This window comes from Vombatus ursinus, unplaced genomic scaffold (assembly GCF_900497805.2).
Source record: "Vombatus ursinus unplaced genomic scaffold, bare-nosed wombat genome assembly UNPS02014798.1, whole genome shotgun sequence".
Taxonomy (NCBI): domain Eukaryota; kingdom Metazoa; phylum Chordata; class Mammalia; order Diprotodontia; family Vombatidae; genus Vombatus; species Vombatus ursinus.
The window spans coordinates 24167735-24184167 of record NW_020954576.1 but is presented as its reverse complement, the minus strand read 5'-3'; the positions used below and the strand labels follow the sequence as shown (position 1 = coordinate 24184167).

The following is a 16433-nucleotide window of genomic DNA, read 5'->3' as shown; positions in this document are numbered from 1 at the left end:
AATGAAAATCAGAAAAAGAAAAAGAAAAGGGAATCAGGAAAAAAATGTCTTATACTCAGCAATAATATAAACTGGACAAAAAATCCTCTCAAAACTCAAAAATCATCAAAGAATTCTCCATAGGAAGAGGGTCCCCAGTATTTTCTCATCATCACTGGGGCAATCAGTTTAAAAGAACACTAAAATAAAAACCTAATAATCTCAATAACAAGACAAAAAGAAAAATAACTTTCCCAAAAGAAAAAATATCTCAAGGTTGAGCTCCTCCATGTAGGCCTCTTGCTGTATGTAATGAGGTTTATGCTTAGTACTAGGACTCTTCTACCATCAAGAAAGGCTAACGGGAGCCCTGAAATCACAGCTGCTCAAGGATGGCTAACGAACTTGAAGAGGCTAAAATGGCAGCTCCTATCCTCCCTACAACCATCATATGATCTTTTCTTCAGTTTGCTTTTCCTTATGGGTCTCTCTATGTCATGAAAGATCATGTCACAATCAAGATTTACATACATTCTGAAAGGTCATGAAAGTTCCAAACTCATGCTCTTTCATTGGCTCTGGCCTCGGCTTCTAGCTTTTACTGAGGGAAAAAGAAATGTCTCCCATCCCTCTTCTCTCTCAGTTGAACCATAAATATTCAATAACCATGTAAGTTCAGGTTGATGGTCATCAAGTGTTTTTGTAACAACATTGAATTGAGGGGATGGAGCAAAGATGGCGGAGAAAAGGCCAGTTCTCCCTCAAGCCCCTCTGAACATCTTTAAATAATGCCATAAAACAAATTCTGGACCAGCAGAACCCACAAAAGGATGGAGGTGAAACAATTTTCCAACCCACAACAACTTAGAAGGTCAGCAAGAAAAGTCTATTGCGTCGGGTTGAGAGTGGAGTATAGTCCGGCACAGATGGAACAGCATCAACCGGGCCCCAACAAACCAGGAACAGGGTGGGAGGATGAAACCGCTGAATCAGTGGCAGCTTCTGGACCTCTCAGCCCACAGACAGTGGGGGGAGGGAGATGTCATCAGACAACTGATGAGAAGGAGATTATGAGGGTCCCTTTGCTACCACCAGGAGCAGGACTCCTTTGCATTGCCCATACTTGGATCTGGGTTGCAGTCTTGGGTCTCAGTCCCAGGGTGAGGAGGAGCACTAGCACACCAGAGCATGCAGCTACAGGGGACTGGGGACCCTGGTCACAGTTGAAGGGTGGAAAAGAGTGCTTGTGATTGCTCACAGACCAGTGAACAGTACAAGAAGGTAGTAAACACACCTCTCCCTAGATCATACTACCTTGGAAGAACCAAAAATTTGCAGATCCCCAGAATTACCTCTGAAAACAACTGCCCAAAAAACCTGAAGCTTGGGACAGTACCTCCTCTGCTCCAGAAGCAGAGTCCCACTTTAGCAAAGAGTTAAAAGTCAAGAAATGGGCTGGAAAATGAGCAAACATTGGAAAAAGATCCTGACTATAGAAAGTTACTATGGTGACAGGGAAGATCAAAACACAAACTCAGAAGAAGACAACAAAATCAAAATTACTACATCTAAAGCCTCAAAAAAAATATGAATTAGCCCCAGGACGTTGAAGAGCTCATAGCAACATCAAATGATACAGTAAGCAAAAATGAACAATCGGAAAACAACTCATGAAAACAATGGTTGCACAGGGCTACAACTCAAAAGGAACAAAATGGTTGTTTTTTCCTCCTTACTTCTTCCCTCTCCTCTTGCTGATGGGAAATAGGAAATTAGTGATTAGTTCAGAGGAGAGCTGGCTCAGCCAACAACAGATAAAGAGAAAAGAAAGGAGGACCAAGTGTATTTGTTTCACTAGCTCCTCTGCAATCTGCTGGATCCATTCACACCTGACCTTGTCTCCAATCTGTCTTTCCCTGCTCAGTTCTTGTCTGTATCTTGGGCTTCATTCAAGCCTGTTCATTGGCTGATGAGCACCAGTCATTATTCAGCTCTCTGCAGAGACAATCTAGTGTGTAGTCTTGGCTAAGGCTCCGTCCAACTCCCAGGCTCTCTAGTATGGCAGCCCTCCTTTTCAAAGTCATAGACACTTGGAGAATTCTGTAAATGCCCGCTCATTGACAGTGCCTCAAATTTCCATGGTAACGCCTTTAGGAAAGGGTGAGCCTTAGACAACCCCTAGCTTCTTTCAAAAACACAACTCAAGGGCCATCCCCTTCTGTGATCTCTCTTAGTTATTAGCTCTTTTCAAGGGTGTGCTGGAGCCAGATCTAACTGCTTATGAGATTGTTACATTTTCAGTGTGGGCAGATACTCCTCAGAAATCAGGTAGTCAATACAAATCAGGGATTAATTTTTTTTCAGTTTACTAATTAACTAGATTTAAGAAAATGTTTCTAAAGTCAATTAAACTTAAAAGTGTAGGTGCATACACCTTTTTTTTTTCTCCTAGAGAGAGATTGTTAAACATTTATTAGCACACTGCTATGCTCTATAAACATTGCTTGAACTCAGTAGGAGTGGAGGAGAAGGCTCAGGGAACGAAGTCATCACCAGACTGAAGGCTTGGAGACTGTAGGCATATAGTATAATAGTATTATAGTAATATAACACAATATCATTACTATAATAATAATAATAGTATAATAAATAATAATAAATAAATGATAGGCATTTATATAGCACTTTACATTTTACAACGCGCTTTATATCCATTACCTTATGAGTCTCACAGCACCCCGGGCTCTCTCCCTCTTGAAATTACTTTGTGCAATATTGTATATGTGCTGTGTTTACTTGTATACACATTGCATCCTTCTCCCTACCCTGCAGTATATTGCCAGCTCCTTGATGGCAAGGACTACTTTTATTTTTGTCTTTACAAGCTCAGTACCTAGCACAATACCTCAGTTTCCCCAACTGTAAAAAGGGGATAATAAGATCAACTGTCTCTCAGGGTTTCAAACGAGACGATTTATATTTTTTATTATTTTTATTTGTAAAGTGCTTCGCACAGTACCTGACATATAGTAGATGCTTAATAAATGCATATTCCCTTCCCCTTTCCCATACCAGAGTAAATACTTAATTAATTATTTGTTGACTTGAATTGAATAGTTTGCAGGCTCTACCTCTTCTTTTTATAGCAAAATATCATTGGTGTCAATAACATAATGCAGGATCTGCTTTCAGGACAAACCCATATTATCAGATGTGACAGATGTCATGCTAAGATTTGGATACAAGCCTCAGTTTCCTCATCTGTAAAATGAGCCGCAGGGGGTCACAAAGAGTTGGACACCACCGAAACACTTGTGACAAAGGAGAGTTAACATGTTGGAAGAAAGAATCAAGATCCAACTTTGACCAATGTACTAAATCTATCTATCAATCAACAAATATATACTCAGTATCTCATATATAGAAAACATTGTGCTAGGCATTGTGGAAGAAATTTTAGAAGTAAGACCTGTCTCTGCCTTCATAGTTTTCTACCTTGTTAGAGAGAGAAGATACAGATACATAAAAAGGCGACCCTGATCATAATAGTTCATAGAAGGAAGAGATCTGGTGGTCTGGGGGGGTCTGGTGATTTCTCCCAGTTTCTCACTGGGAGTGTACTCAACTGTGTGGTATAGGGAAGAGAACACTGGACTTGGAGTCAGAGGCTTTGTTGCTGTTTAGTCATTTTCAGTGGTGTCTGGCTGTGACCCTTTTTGGGTTTTCTTGGCAAAGATACTGAAATGATTTGCCATTTCCTTCTCCGGCTCATTTTACAGATGAGGAAACTGAGGCTTGGATCCAAATCTTAGGCTTGTTACTTATTAGCCGTGTGATCTTAGGTAAGTCACATAAACTTTCTGAACTTCATTTTCCTCATGTATAAAACAGGAGTAACAATACTAATATACTACCTACTCTACCAGGTTGTTGCAAAGAAAGTACTTTGTAAAATTTAAAGTACTTTTTGAAAAAAATTAGTTACTAACTTTGATAGACTTAGCTTTTCTCAGCAATGCAAGGATCTAAGACATCTCCAAAAGTCTCATTATGGAAAATGCTATCCACATCCAAAGAAAGAACCATGGAGTTTGAATGCAGATTGAAACATACTATTTGCTATTTTTTCTTCTGTTTTGTTTTCTCCTTCTTGTGGTTCCTCCTATTGGTTCTAATTTTTCCTTACAACATGACTAATGTGAAAACATGTTTAATAAGAATGTATATGTATAGCCTATATCAGATTGCATGCCATCTTGGCGAGGGTGGTGGGGAGGGAGGGGGAGAAAAATTTAAAACTCAAAATCTTAAGGAAGTGATTGTTGATAACTCAAATAAATTAATAAAAAAAATTTTAATGGAAAAAAATTAGTTACTAAGACCTCTCTGGGGCCTTTGTTTTCCTCTTCAGTAAAATGAGGTGGATGGACTAGACCAAATGTTGTCAAATTCAAATAGAAATGGGGACTGCCAAACCATACATATGGATCCCTGCAGGCTGCATATTGACTTAGAAAATCAAATGTTAATATTATCTGTGTTTTGTTGTATTTTCATTTTGTTAAATATTTCCCAATTACATTCATGCTGCACTCAAAGAGTGTTGCAGGTGGCATATTTGATACAGAACCCTTCAAAGAAAAATCAGAGTATAGCATGCCATTAAGCATGTATTTGCTCAAAGGGGATCATCTTATTACATGTTGAAAATGAGATAATCAATAGACCATGTGCTCCACTGACATCCTTCTGGTGGCCCAAAGAAAGCCAGGAAGGTACCCACATGGTCAAATCATGAGAGATCAAAGGCAGAAGTCACACAGAAAGTACAGGTATGGACGGGTCACAGTCTGCATTATTGGAGCATATATTCACTCTCATGAGATCACAGATCTAGTCAAATATTTGAATAATATTTATATGTCAGTTTGAGCTCTCCCAACCACAACCCAGTGAGTTAGGTAGTTTGAGAGTATCATTATTCCTATTCAGACAGATGAGAAAACCAAAGTTCAGAGAGCTGCAGAGAAAGGAAGGGGAAGGAACAAGCATTTATAAAGCACCCTGCTATGTGCCAGGCACTGTGCTAAGTGCCTTCCTTGATCCTCACAATAACCCTGTAGGGTAGTTGCTATTATTACCTCCATTTTAAGAGTTGAGGAAACTAAAGGAGACAGAGGTTAAGTGACTTGCCCAAGGTCACTCAGCTAGGAAGTGTCTGAGGCTGCATTTGAACTCAGGTCTTCTTGACTCCAGACCCAATGTTCCTACCACTGAACCCTGCCTAGCTCAATGTTACACATTTGGCAATTGGCAGAGTCAGTACTAAAATCCACATCTCCTGACTCCAACTTCAGCACAATTTCTACTCTGCTATGCTATGTCTTTGCATGCTAAAATTCCAGTGATTCTGTACCTTGGGAAAGGATAAAGTTGGACCTCTAATCTAGTTGGGGTCATTTAAAAAAAAACCCAACAACTCCAGATGGGTTGTTCTCTTCCCCTAAAAAATGTGGGCAGGGAAGAAAGGAAGGAAGGAATTCAGACGCAGCTGCAGAGTCGGGGAAAGGCACAAAAGGACGGCCATGAGACAGGTAGGACAGCAGCTGCCCCTGGACATAAACACTCAGTCAGAGCCATGATAGAGAACAGAGAGTGAATACAACAGGAAACTGAACTTCCTCCTTTTGGTGTCTGAGGAAACATGTCAAATGCCACCCTGGGAATGCTTGGGAAATTGTGTCACCTATGACTTGGTGGACCCTAGGGAGCGCCAGAGGAATGAAAGCAGTGGGACAGGGTAAAGGGATTTAGGTTTGGGGTTTCCCCTTGCTTGGAGGGTTTAAGTTAAGTTCAAAAGAGAATGGTTTTGTTTTGTTTTTTAAGCACCATTTCTAAAAGCCTCTAAGAAAAATAGTTCTACCTCTGCTGACTAGCCATTGCCTTGGCTGAGGACCATGTGCTTCCTGAGACTTCCTGAAGCTTCCCCCCTCCCCCTTTTCTTTTTCTAACTCTTGCAGCTGTCCTGGTGGTCTGAGTTCATTAATTTTTTGGTACCTGTTTTTATGACCTTGTTTCTTTCTCGGGGCTTTAAGCTCGCTTACAATATTGTTTCTTGATAGATGGTGGGAGATGTGGGAACAGGACAGATGATGGAGAGGATGGACATAAGCCCTCAATAAACCAGAAGTCAGCCAGGTTGGGCTTTTAACAGGTGGTGGTAATATATGGATGGGTAGGTTAATGTCATATGGAGGTAGCCATAATAATAATGATAATAACATTAAGGAAGAGAAGGAGAAGGAAAAGGAGAAAGAGAAAGAAAATAAGGAAGAGGAGGAAGAAGTGAAGGAAAAGGAAGTAAAGGGAGAAGAACTAGAAAGTAAGTGACCAGGAAATACAAAAAAAGGCGGTTAAAGCACTAAGATTTCTAGAGGAAAAAGTCTAGTTCACAAGCAGATAAATCAACAAAGAGGATACTAAAGGCAGAAGGAAGTATGAATAAAACCTCAGTGAATACAAAACTCTCTTAACAAATATTATAATGTGAAGAAAAATGAACTAATAGCCCCTAATGAAGAAAAGAGAAGCCTGTGGGATCCCCATAGAGCATAGAACAAAACATCAAATAATAATATAATAACATCCAATACTTACATGGTACCTTAAGATATACAAAGTGCTTCACATATTTATATTATCTACCTCATAGATTTGTTTTAAGGTAAGTACTTTGCAAACCTTCAAACACTACATAAATGTGAATTCAGGTTCTCCACAATTCTGCTCAAACAACCTTTTCAGCCTTATTTCTCTGTCCACTTCACACGCTCTATGTCAGCAAACCAGCCTGTTAGCTGTTAATTTCCAATCTCAGAAGACTCATTGCCCAGTGAAGATCACAGTGTGAAGGCACACAGTCCACATTCTGGGGCGGAGAGGAGAGGAAAGGAATTTACCTATCCTCACCCAGATAAGAAATGAGATAAGTTAAGGACTTCCTATGGTGAGTAGACTGCTTCAGAAGATAGTAGGTTCTTCCTCCCTAGCAAAGATTAGATCATTACTTGTTAAAGTATTTTGTAATGGGTGAATTAGCAAGGTCATGACCACTTCCTGGAGGGCCTGTGGACCTGACTAGCAACACAGATGAAGATATGTCAACTAGCCAGAGATCTGTGGTCCTTAGTCTCTAAGGAAAAAGAGCAGAAGCAGCAGGAAAAACAACAGAAAGCTTCAGAGGGCAAGGCTTCAGCAGAAGACAACTATGGCAGTAGATTGACAAGCTTCCCAGACTTGACAGGAGCAGATATGGGGTGGAGCTAATAAACAGCAGAGACCCTGACATCGACAAGGAGCAGTGGAATGGAAAGCTATGCAGACACCAGCAGCAGAGATGTTTCACCTGCAACACAAGGGAGAGATGGCCTCCTAAAGCCCTTTCTCTCCTCAGAATCTGAATTTTCTGGGGATTTGTTCCTTTTCTCTACTATTGCATGAGTCCATGAAGGATTATTCCCATTTTTCTATGTAGAGTTGAATATGATTCCACTGGTTGATTTTCCACTCTGCCCAAACTGACATGCATGTGCCTTATAGATAGACAGTTGATAAATACTTCTTGATTGATCAATTGACCAGGCTGGGAATACTCTTCCCTAGTAAGATGCTTTGAAACACAAACACCGATTTTGGGATAAGACTTTGAGGTCATTCAGGACAACCCATATCATAACAACAGCAACAACAACAACAATAACACAGAAGCCATTTTACCACATACTTAACAAATGATCATCCAGTCTTGTTAGTGAGGGGGAACCTTATTTCCTAAGGAAGTTCATTCAACTTTTGGATAGCTCTGGTTGTTAGGAAATTTTTCTTTTCTTTCAAATTTTATTTTATAGTGATTGTCTAATGCATTTTTCTATATTACTATCCCTTCCCAAACTCTCCCTCACATATAGCAAGGAAGAATTATTTCTTTCTCTTTTATGATATTTTTCCTTTTCCCTTGGGCTTCTCTTCAGGGATGAGAAAGAAAGAAGGAGTCCTGATTCATCCACTGTATTCCCCAGAAATTAATGGAAAATTGTGGTAAGGTAAACAAATGCTTGTTGGTGTGATTTGAAAGAATTCCTGACAGTGGACATTCTTGACCTAAAGATGGCATCAGCCATGTCAATGGGTTCATGCAGAAGCACAGAGAATAAACTGATATGGTCTTGTCCACATGGCCCATGAGGTTAATTCATGGGCAATGTTTCTGAACCCCAGCCTTAATTTCCTAGACAGCATAATCCCGGAATCTGACCTTCTAGCCAGAGATGAGAGATTTCTGGGATGATATCAGCATTGGGTTTGTTTCATGAGTAACTCCAAATTCTGAATTCCATATTTTCTAGAAAAGGATAGGAACTTCCTGAGTTTTTGGCCCCTATTTAGAGGAAGAAAAGAGGGTCTTACGTGGCACCTATGACAGCAGAGTAATGCCATGGCAAGGGAGATGGGCCAAGAGATCTGGAACTTGCTACCACCACCATTATAATGAGTCATTTGTTAGTATAGTTCTTATGGGAAAAGGGTTACATAGCTAGCAGTCCCAAAAAGTGGTTGTCTACCACATGGCTTCTACACCATAAGAAGGCACAAGTCTTTGGGGAGAAGATGTGATATGCCGGGATTTGTGGAAGAGATGGGGATCTACCTGAATGTCAAAGGTATGCCCTGATGGCAACTTGAACTTCTAAGTGGGTTTTATGGGGCATTTGAGTTCTTTATATATTTTCTATATCTCTTTACAGGTTCTTGCTTATAGGTAGAATGAAGGCTGTCCTCTACCAATTAAAAAACAAAACAACAACAAACCACAAACACTTAAGCAAAAGAAATTAGTAAACTGATTGCCTGACAGTGTATGTTTCATTCTGAAACAATCATCTTTTACCTCTTGAAGACTGGTAATTGCAATGGGCAGCTAGGTGGCGCAGTGGATAGAGCATTGGCCCTGAAGTCAGGAGGGCCTGAGTTCAAATCTGACCTCAGACCAAATACTTGACACTAGCCCCTGGGCAAGTCACTTAACCCCAATTGCCCCCAAAAATTTAAAAAATAAAATAAAATCCTACATTCTGCAAGATTGACAAATTGCATTGATTAGAGCTCTGATGTTTTTTAATGTTATTAATTATTTATATTAACTTGTCCATTATATATGTTATTCTCTTTCTTCTTAATTCACTTCATGTCAGTTCATGCAAATATCCCTTAAACAAAGACCCAACTTTTTTTTTTTTAGTGAGACAATTGGGGTTAAGTGACTTGCCCAAGGTCACACAGCTAGTACATATCAAGTGTTTGGTCTGAGGCCGGATTTGAACTCAGGTCCTCCTGACTTCAGGGCCTGTGCTCTATCCACTGCACCACCTAGCTGCCCTCCAACTTTTCAATCTCAAAATTCTTCTGGAGTTAATTGTGTGGCTAGGAAACACAGTATTTGAGTAATTGAATATAAGTGTTATTTTCCATTTGCCTGGAGGGCAATGGAAAGGTTCATGGTGGGTATGAGTAAACTGCAACACATTACAGTAATCAAATCAATGAGACCAATGTTATGAAGGAATTATGAAGGAGAGAAAGCATAAAGTATGTCATTAAATAAATGTTTAAATGGAAAAGAAGGGCTAATCACATCATAAGAATGAGAGACAACCAATGGGCAGTCCATATTCTCTATTGATGTAATTTAATGATGTCAAAGGAATGTGAGATAGGTCTCCAACATGCTAGGTGGACCTCTTTTGACAAAAGTATGAGACATCATGGTTCTGAATCACACTGGATGGGCAGGCATGGATGAGTAGTGATCTGCATCATTGGAGGAAACAGTCCTATCAGGGAGATCACAGAGTGACCTCAGAATGAGAGTCTTTGAATATTATTTCATTATCTAAAGCACTCCACAATCCACAAGACCTGAGCTCCTGCTTTCCATGTGATGGGCCCCTGACTTAGAGGTATGCAAGTAGACTAATCTTTGTTGGTGACTTATGTGACTATTCTAGGAGATCCCTAGGAATGCAGGCTATCTCTCAGTCAGGGCTGTAATCAGGCGCAATTTCTGGACTACCCATGAGACAATAATGCAGGGTCACTATAATCAGCTTTATTATGGTCACGATTGACCCAATTCTAAGAAGACTGGGTCTCCCCAAACCTCTTTCAGGAGATGACTAGCTTTGTTAAAAGCAGCTTTGCCCATAGGGGATATATCAGTTGAGGTATCACTGCACATGATTTGGTGACAATAGAATCATTTTGCTATCTTAATGCTTTCCTACTATAGTCTCATTATTTATCTCTTTTTAAAAAACAATGTGTTTTGTTTTTACATCATTTCAGTTTTCCCATGTATGCCTTTCCCTCCCCAACCCAGAGAATGATTATATACGTAACTGTTTTGTCATCTTTGACAGTCTGATGAGTGTAAGGTAGAACTTCAAAGAGGCTTTAATTTGCATTTCTCTAATTATTAGTGCTTTTGAGCATTTTTTCATATGATTGTTGATAGCTTGGATTTCTTCCTTTGACAACTTTCTGTTCATATTCTTTGGCCATATATCTGTTATGGAATGGTTAATCTTAAAAACTGGAATTAGTTCCTTATATATCTTGGATATGAGACATTTATCAGAAAAACTTGTTACAAAGGTTTCTCTTCTAATTTTAACTGCACTAGATTTGTTTGTGCACAAACTCTTTAATTATATATTATCAGAATTACCTATTTTATCTTGTATGGTCCTTCCTATCACTTACTGATTAATGAACTCTTTCCTTTTCCATAAATCCCAAAAGTGATTTCTACTCTAATTTGTTGATGATATGACCTTTTATATTTAGGTTATATATCCATTTGGAGCTTATCTTGGTATATGGTGTGAGGTATTAGTCTAAAAATAATTTCTGCCAGACTGCTATCCAGTTTTCTTGCAAGTTTTGTCAATTAGTAATCTTTCTCCTGCTGAGGTCTCTGAGTTTGTCAAACGCTATGCTACCATGTTTGTTTGCTTCAGCATACTGTTTACCTAATCTATTTCACTGATTAGCCTATCACTTTTCCTTAAGCAGTACCAAATTGTTTTTAATAATTACTGTTTTATAGCGGAGTTTGAGATTTGATATTGATCAGGTATTCTTTTCCACTTTTTTTCTATTGTAGTCTTGATTTATCTGAAAGCTTATGTCTTTATTAACAAGAGAATAATTTCTTCAAAGTTAAAAGCTTTGTTATATCATGATCTGTATCTCTCAGGACATCCAGAACAGTGATAGATATATAGAAGGTATTCAATAAATGATCGCCAAATCAAAACATATTTGTAGCAATTATTAGGGTTGGCAACGTCCCTTCCTGTCAGTAGCAACAAGTGGGCAGTGATCTCTTTTTAATTTTCCAAAGCATTTTTCCTAGATCTCTCCACTCTACCTTATGATATATGTCTTTGTGCACATTTTCACATCCCCCCAGGACTCTGCACATTTTTTTAAAAAATATATTTTTATATGACATAAAAATTTTTGACATTTGTCTTTTTTTTTAATTTTGAGTTCCAAATTCTCTCCCTCTCTCCTTTCCCTCCCTAGGACTGTAAGCAATCTGATAAATGTATACATGGAGACTACATATTTCTTGAGAACAAGACTTTGTCCTCTTAGAGACAGCCAGGTGTTGTAGAGCACTGGGGATGGAGTCAGGAAGACCTGAGTTCAAATGTGACCCCAGACACTTACTAGTTATGTGACCCTGAGTAAATCACTTAACCTCTGCCTTCATTTCCTCAGTGGTAAAGTGGGGATAATAATAGCACTTACTACTTCCCAGGGTAGTTGTGAGGATCAAGTGAGATAATACTTGTAAAGTACTTAGGAGAGTACCTGACACATAATAAGCACTATAGACATGTTTGCTATTATTATAAAATTAAATATTATTAATATTAGATTAAATTATTATTATTATTATTAAATGAGATATTTATAAAGTACACATTAAAATTTCAAACCACAGACTCTGGTGGGTGAGTGAATGAACACTTTCTGAACCAGCTGTATCTAATCAACTCCAACCTTATGCTTCGGATCCCACCCAACCATCTGCCAGAAAACCAGGGCCTATCCAGTGTGGGCACATTGCCCTGGATATATAGGTGTAGATCGATCTATCTATCTATCTATCTATCTATCTATCTATCTATCTATCTATCTACTCTTCTCTTTCCCCCTTCCACCTCTTGCTACAATAATCAGATAAAAGCTATCACTCCTACTGAAAAGTATAAATGCCATGCATGATATCACAATAGACTACCCACTTAAAGTCCCCGTGACTCCATTAAAACCCTCCTGGGTCACCGTTTCCCTATATATATTGCAGCTCCTTGTTAGAATATATCTCCTTAAGAGCAGAGACTCTCACTTCTGTATTTATGTTCCCAGCAGTTTAGCATAATTCCTGGTACATAGTAGGTATTTAAGAAATGTTTTTTCATTCATACCTTTCAGGTCTAAATCTTCTGACTTTCCAGTAAGAGTCCAGATTCAAACCCAGGTCTTCTGGAATCAAGTCCTTGGTTTTTTCCCCACTGCACAGCGGTACAAAATACCTGTATATCTCCTGCTTAGGAGTCTCTCTTAGAACCTGGGATGCCTGCAGGTATGGGTTAAGTGTTCCCTGGTGTAGGGATTGGCAGGATAGAAGAAGGAAGGAGGCAGAGACGTTGGATTATCCTGACCCTTCCCATTCAACCAGCAAAGTGATGCAATGGAAACTTGGCGAGAGGACTCCAGGATGCTGCAATGCAAAGGGCTCTTTAGGGAAGAGTAATTATGATGAAATATTAAGTAATTATCAAGTATATTGAATTAATTAAAAAATCATTTATAAAGCACCCACTGTGTGCCAAGCCTTGTGCTAAACGCAAATACAAAATGATATGGTCCCAGTCCTCAAGGAGCTTACATTCCAAAGGGGAATTGGCAGCCATGGAAGGGTGAAGTCACAGGGACAGTGAGGGGTGCCATAGGGCAATCGAATGATGCACCCTTCCCCAAAGCAATGCTAGTATTGATTAGATTTCTGCTTCTAGAGCAAAAAAAAAAAAAAAAAAAAGGAAGAAGGGTAGAAGGTTTGTGGGGGGAGGGGGAAGGCAGCAACATGGCAACATATCAGGAAGATGTTAAGGCAGATTATTGGGGAGGTAGGAGTGGGGGAGGGGCCTCCAAACTGAACAAGTTAGGAGACCTGGGTCCCATCCTGACTCTTAAAGAGACCGCAGGAAGAAACTTTACTCCTCTGAGTCTCTGAGTCTCTGTATTGTCATGGCACCCGTTCCCCACCCCCAACTGAATTTGCTCCAGGCACAGTTTCAGTTAATTATGTCTCTAAATATGACAGATGTAGAAGGTAGAAATCCAGGGTTGGCAATCACACATACTTATAGCTTTTTTTTTTAGCCAAAATAAAGAAATAAGTCTGTACCTGTGTGTTTACTCACCTCATTAAAGGGCAAAAGCATTAGTTACTAAGAACAATGAATCACTGGTCTAGAAGGTGAAGAGTTTAGGCCTACAGGTCCTGAGCTTCACTCCTTCCCTATTTCCCAAGTCACAGAGCCCTTGTTTTGTCTTCCTCTATCATGACCCCTGCCCTCCTTGTTTTACCTCCTCTCTGTCTCATCCCGTATCTCATCCACTTAGGCTTTTTTTTTTTATTTCCAATGTGGAAATTACACAGTCCAATAAAGTCTTTGGACTATCGTGTTAATAAGAAAAGAATATAGGCCTTCAACTAGGGAAGGCCAAATAAGTCCATTTGACCTCCTGAGATATATAGTACCTCAAAAAACAACTTAATAGCACACAAGACCTAGGATCACAAGAGATTTAAAGTTAGAAGGGACTTTAGATCTCAGCCATTCCAACCTCTTCATTTTAAAGATGAGAAAAATTGGTTTAGAGAGGTTTATCTAAGGTCACAAGAATAGTGTTAGAGTCAGATTTTTTTTTCAGATCAACCCAACAGCACATATTTATTGAGTACATTTAAGTACAAGGCACTGTCCTAGGCATCATGGGGAATACAGAACCACATAGGCAAAGGTCTCTACCCTCAAGAAACGTGTGAAGAATTAAATGAAGAGTTCAATAATGTTACACAAGGGGTATCACATAGGCCAATTCACTTAACTATGATGGGCCTCTAATTCCTAAATTTATAAAATTAATAAGTGGATTATATTTTCACATTCAGGAGATTATGAACCAGATATCTCTAGAACAGAGGTTCTTAGCATTTTTTGCATCATGGACTCCTTTGGCAGTCTGGTGAAGCATATGAATCCCTTCTCAGAAACGTGTTTTTAAATGAATAAAATAAAATTAACAGGATTACAAATTTCAATTATATTGAAATATAGTCATCAAAATATTTTTGAGTTACTTATTTAATATTTTATTTTCCCCAATTACATGTAAAAATAATTAACATCCATTTCTTAAAATTCTGAGTTCCAAATTCTCACCCTTCTTCCCTTTCCCCCTCATTGAGAAGGCAAGCAATTTGACATAGGTTATACATGTGTAGGCATGCAAAACATATTTCCACATTAGTCATGTTGTGAAAGAAAACACAGACCAAAAAAAACCCCAAGAAAAATAAAGAAAGTTTAAAAAAGTATGCTTCAATCTGCATTCAGACTCCATCAGTTTTTTCCCTGGAGATGGATAGCATTTTTCATCATAAGTCCTTAGAAATTGTCTTGGATGGATCATTATCAAAATATTTTTTTAAAACTTGAGAACTGGTCCATTTCCTATTACCATGAAAGGCAACAGCATTCCCCCAGACCTTCAGGCTTTCTATCCAGGAGTCATCCTGGAACTCTCTTATCCCCCATATCTAAGCTGTTGCCAAGACCTGTCGATTTTACCTCTGAGTTATCTCTCAAATATGCTCCCTTCTCTCCTCTGACACTGCCCACTCTAGCACAAGCCTTCATCACCTTCAGCCATGATTGTCGCAATAACCCGCTGGCAATTCTACCTGCCTCTAGTCTCTCCCCACTTTGATGCATCCTCTATTCAGCCACTAAAGTGATTTGCCTAAAGCACAGGTCCAATCATGTCATTCGCCCTACTCAATAAACTCCACTGGCTTCCTACTGCCTCCAAGAGGAAACACAAAATGCTCTATTTGGCATTCAAAGCTTTCCATAATCTAGCCCTTTCCTAGCTTTCTAGTTTTCTTATACTTTAATCCCCAACATGTATTCTTCCGTCCAGTGACTTTGGCCTCCTGGCTGTTCCTCAAACAAGACATTCTATCTTTTAGCTTTGGGCATTCTTTCTGACTGTTTGGAATGGATGCTTCTGTAAAAAGCTGCTGTGCAGAGAAAAAGCAATAATGTTGTAAAGTACTTTGCAAACCCTAAAGTGTGCTATAAAAGTGCTAGTCATCATGAAGCTTATTGGTGGATCACGGTGCCACAGTGACAATTATACAGCCCCTGTTACTGCAGTTATCTGGGATGGAAAAAGTCCCTGGAGGATTCCGAGCTAGTGACATCTGAGTAGGTGACAGATCAAAGCCAGGACATCTAGGCATGTACCACAGTAGATGGAAGTACGCAGTTAGGGAAGAGTTTCCTGCCTCACTAGAGTATGCAAGGGATGAGTCACCCTTCCCTCTATGTGGAAAGTTCCAGGAATGTCCTTTTCCTGAGAATCATAATGTCCAATTGGCTCTGCTGACTCTCCTTTTTTGTCTTTAAACACCTGTTTCTCTCAGGAACCTAGATGCTGAAACCTGGGTCTGGGCACCATTTTTATAATGACCTCTAGCAATATAGCCAGTGTTCTCCTGGGCTCCATGTGAGATACAGAATCCATCCCTTTTAAAATTTTTCTTTTCATAATATAACCTGGGGAGAAAAAAACAAACAAACCCCTATTTCTATATCTGCAGAGGATCAATTACAAAACCACAGGGATTAGTTCAACACTCATTAAGTTTCTGATGGCACAGTGGATAGAGTGCTGGACCTGGAGTCAGAAAGACCCGAGTTCAAATCCTACTTCATCTACTTAGTACCTGAGTGATCCTGGGCAAGTCCTTTCATCCTCATCTGTAAAATGGATATAATGATAGTACCTATCTCATAGGGTTATTGTGAGAATCAAATGAGATAACATATGTAACTCTACTCAACTTAAATCACTATATAGATATTAACTATTATTAACAACAACAACTAGGGTCACATAACTAGTGAGTGTCGGAGATGTGATTTGAACCCAAGTCTTCCTGAATCCAAATCCAGCGTTCTACCTGCCATACAAAGTATGCTCAAGTGGACAAAAAAAGGAAGGCCCACACATACCCACTCTAGTATCTC

General features: G+C 39.3%; 1 long non-coding RNA gene across 2 annotated transcripts in view; it reads right to left on the bottom strand.

Moving 5' to 3' along the window:
- LOC114049589 overlaps nucleotides 1-12777 on the bottom strand; it is a 54545-nt gene extending 41768 nt beyond the window's left edge. For both annotated transcript variants that reach the window (XR_003569878.1, XR_003569879.1), the window contains exon 1: nucleotides 12537-12777. This is a non-coding gene — a long non-coding RNA (uncharacterized LOC114049589). The remainder of the gene's footprint in view (nucleotides 1-12536) is intronic.
- Nucleotides 12778-16433: the final 3656 nt, after the last annotated feature.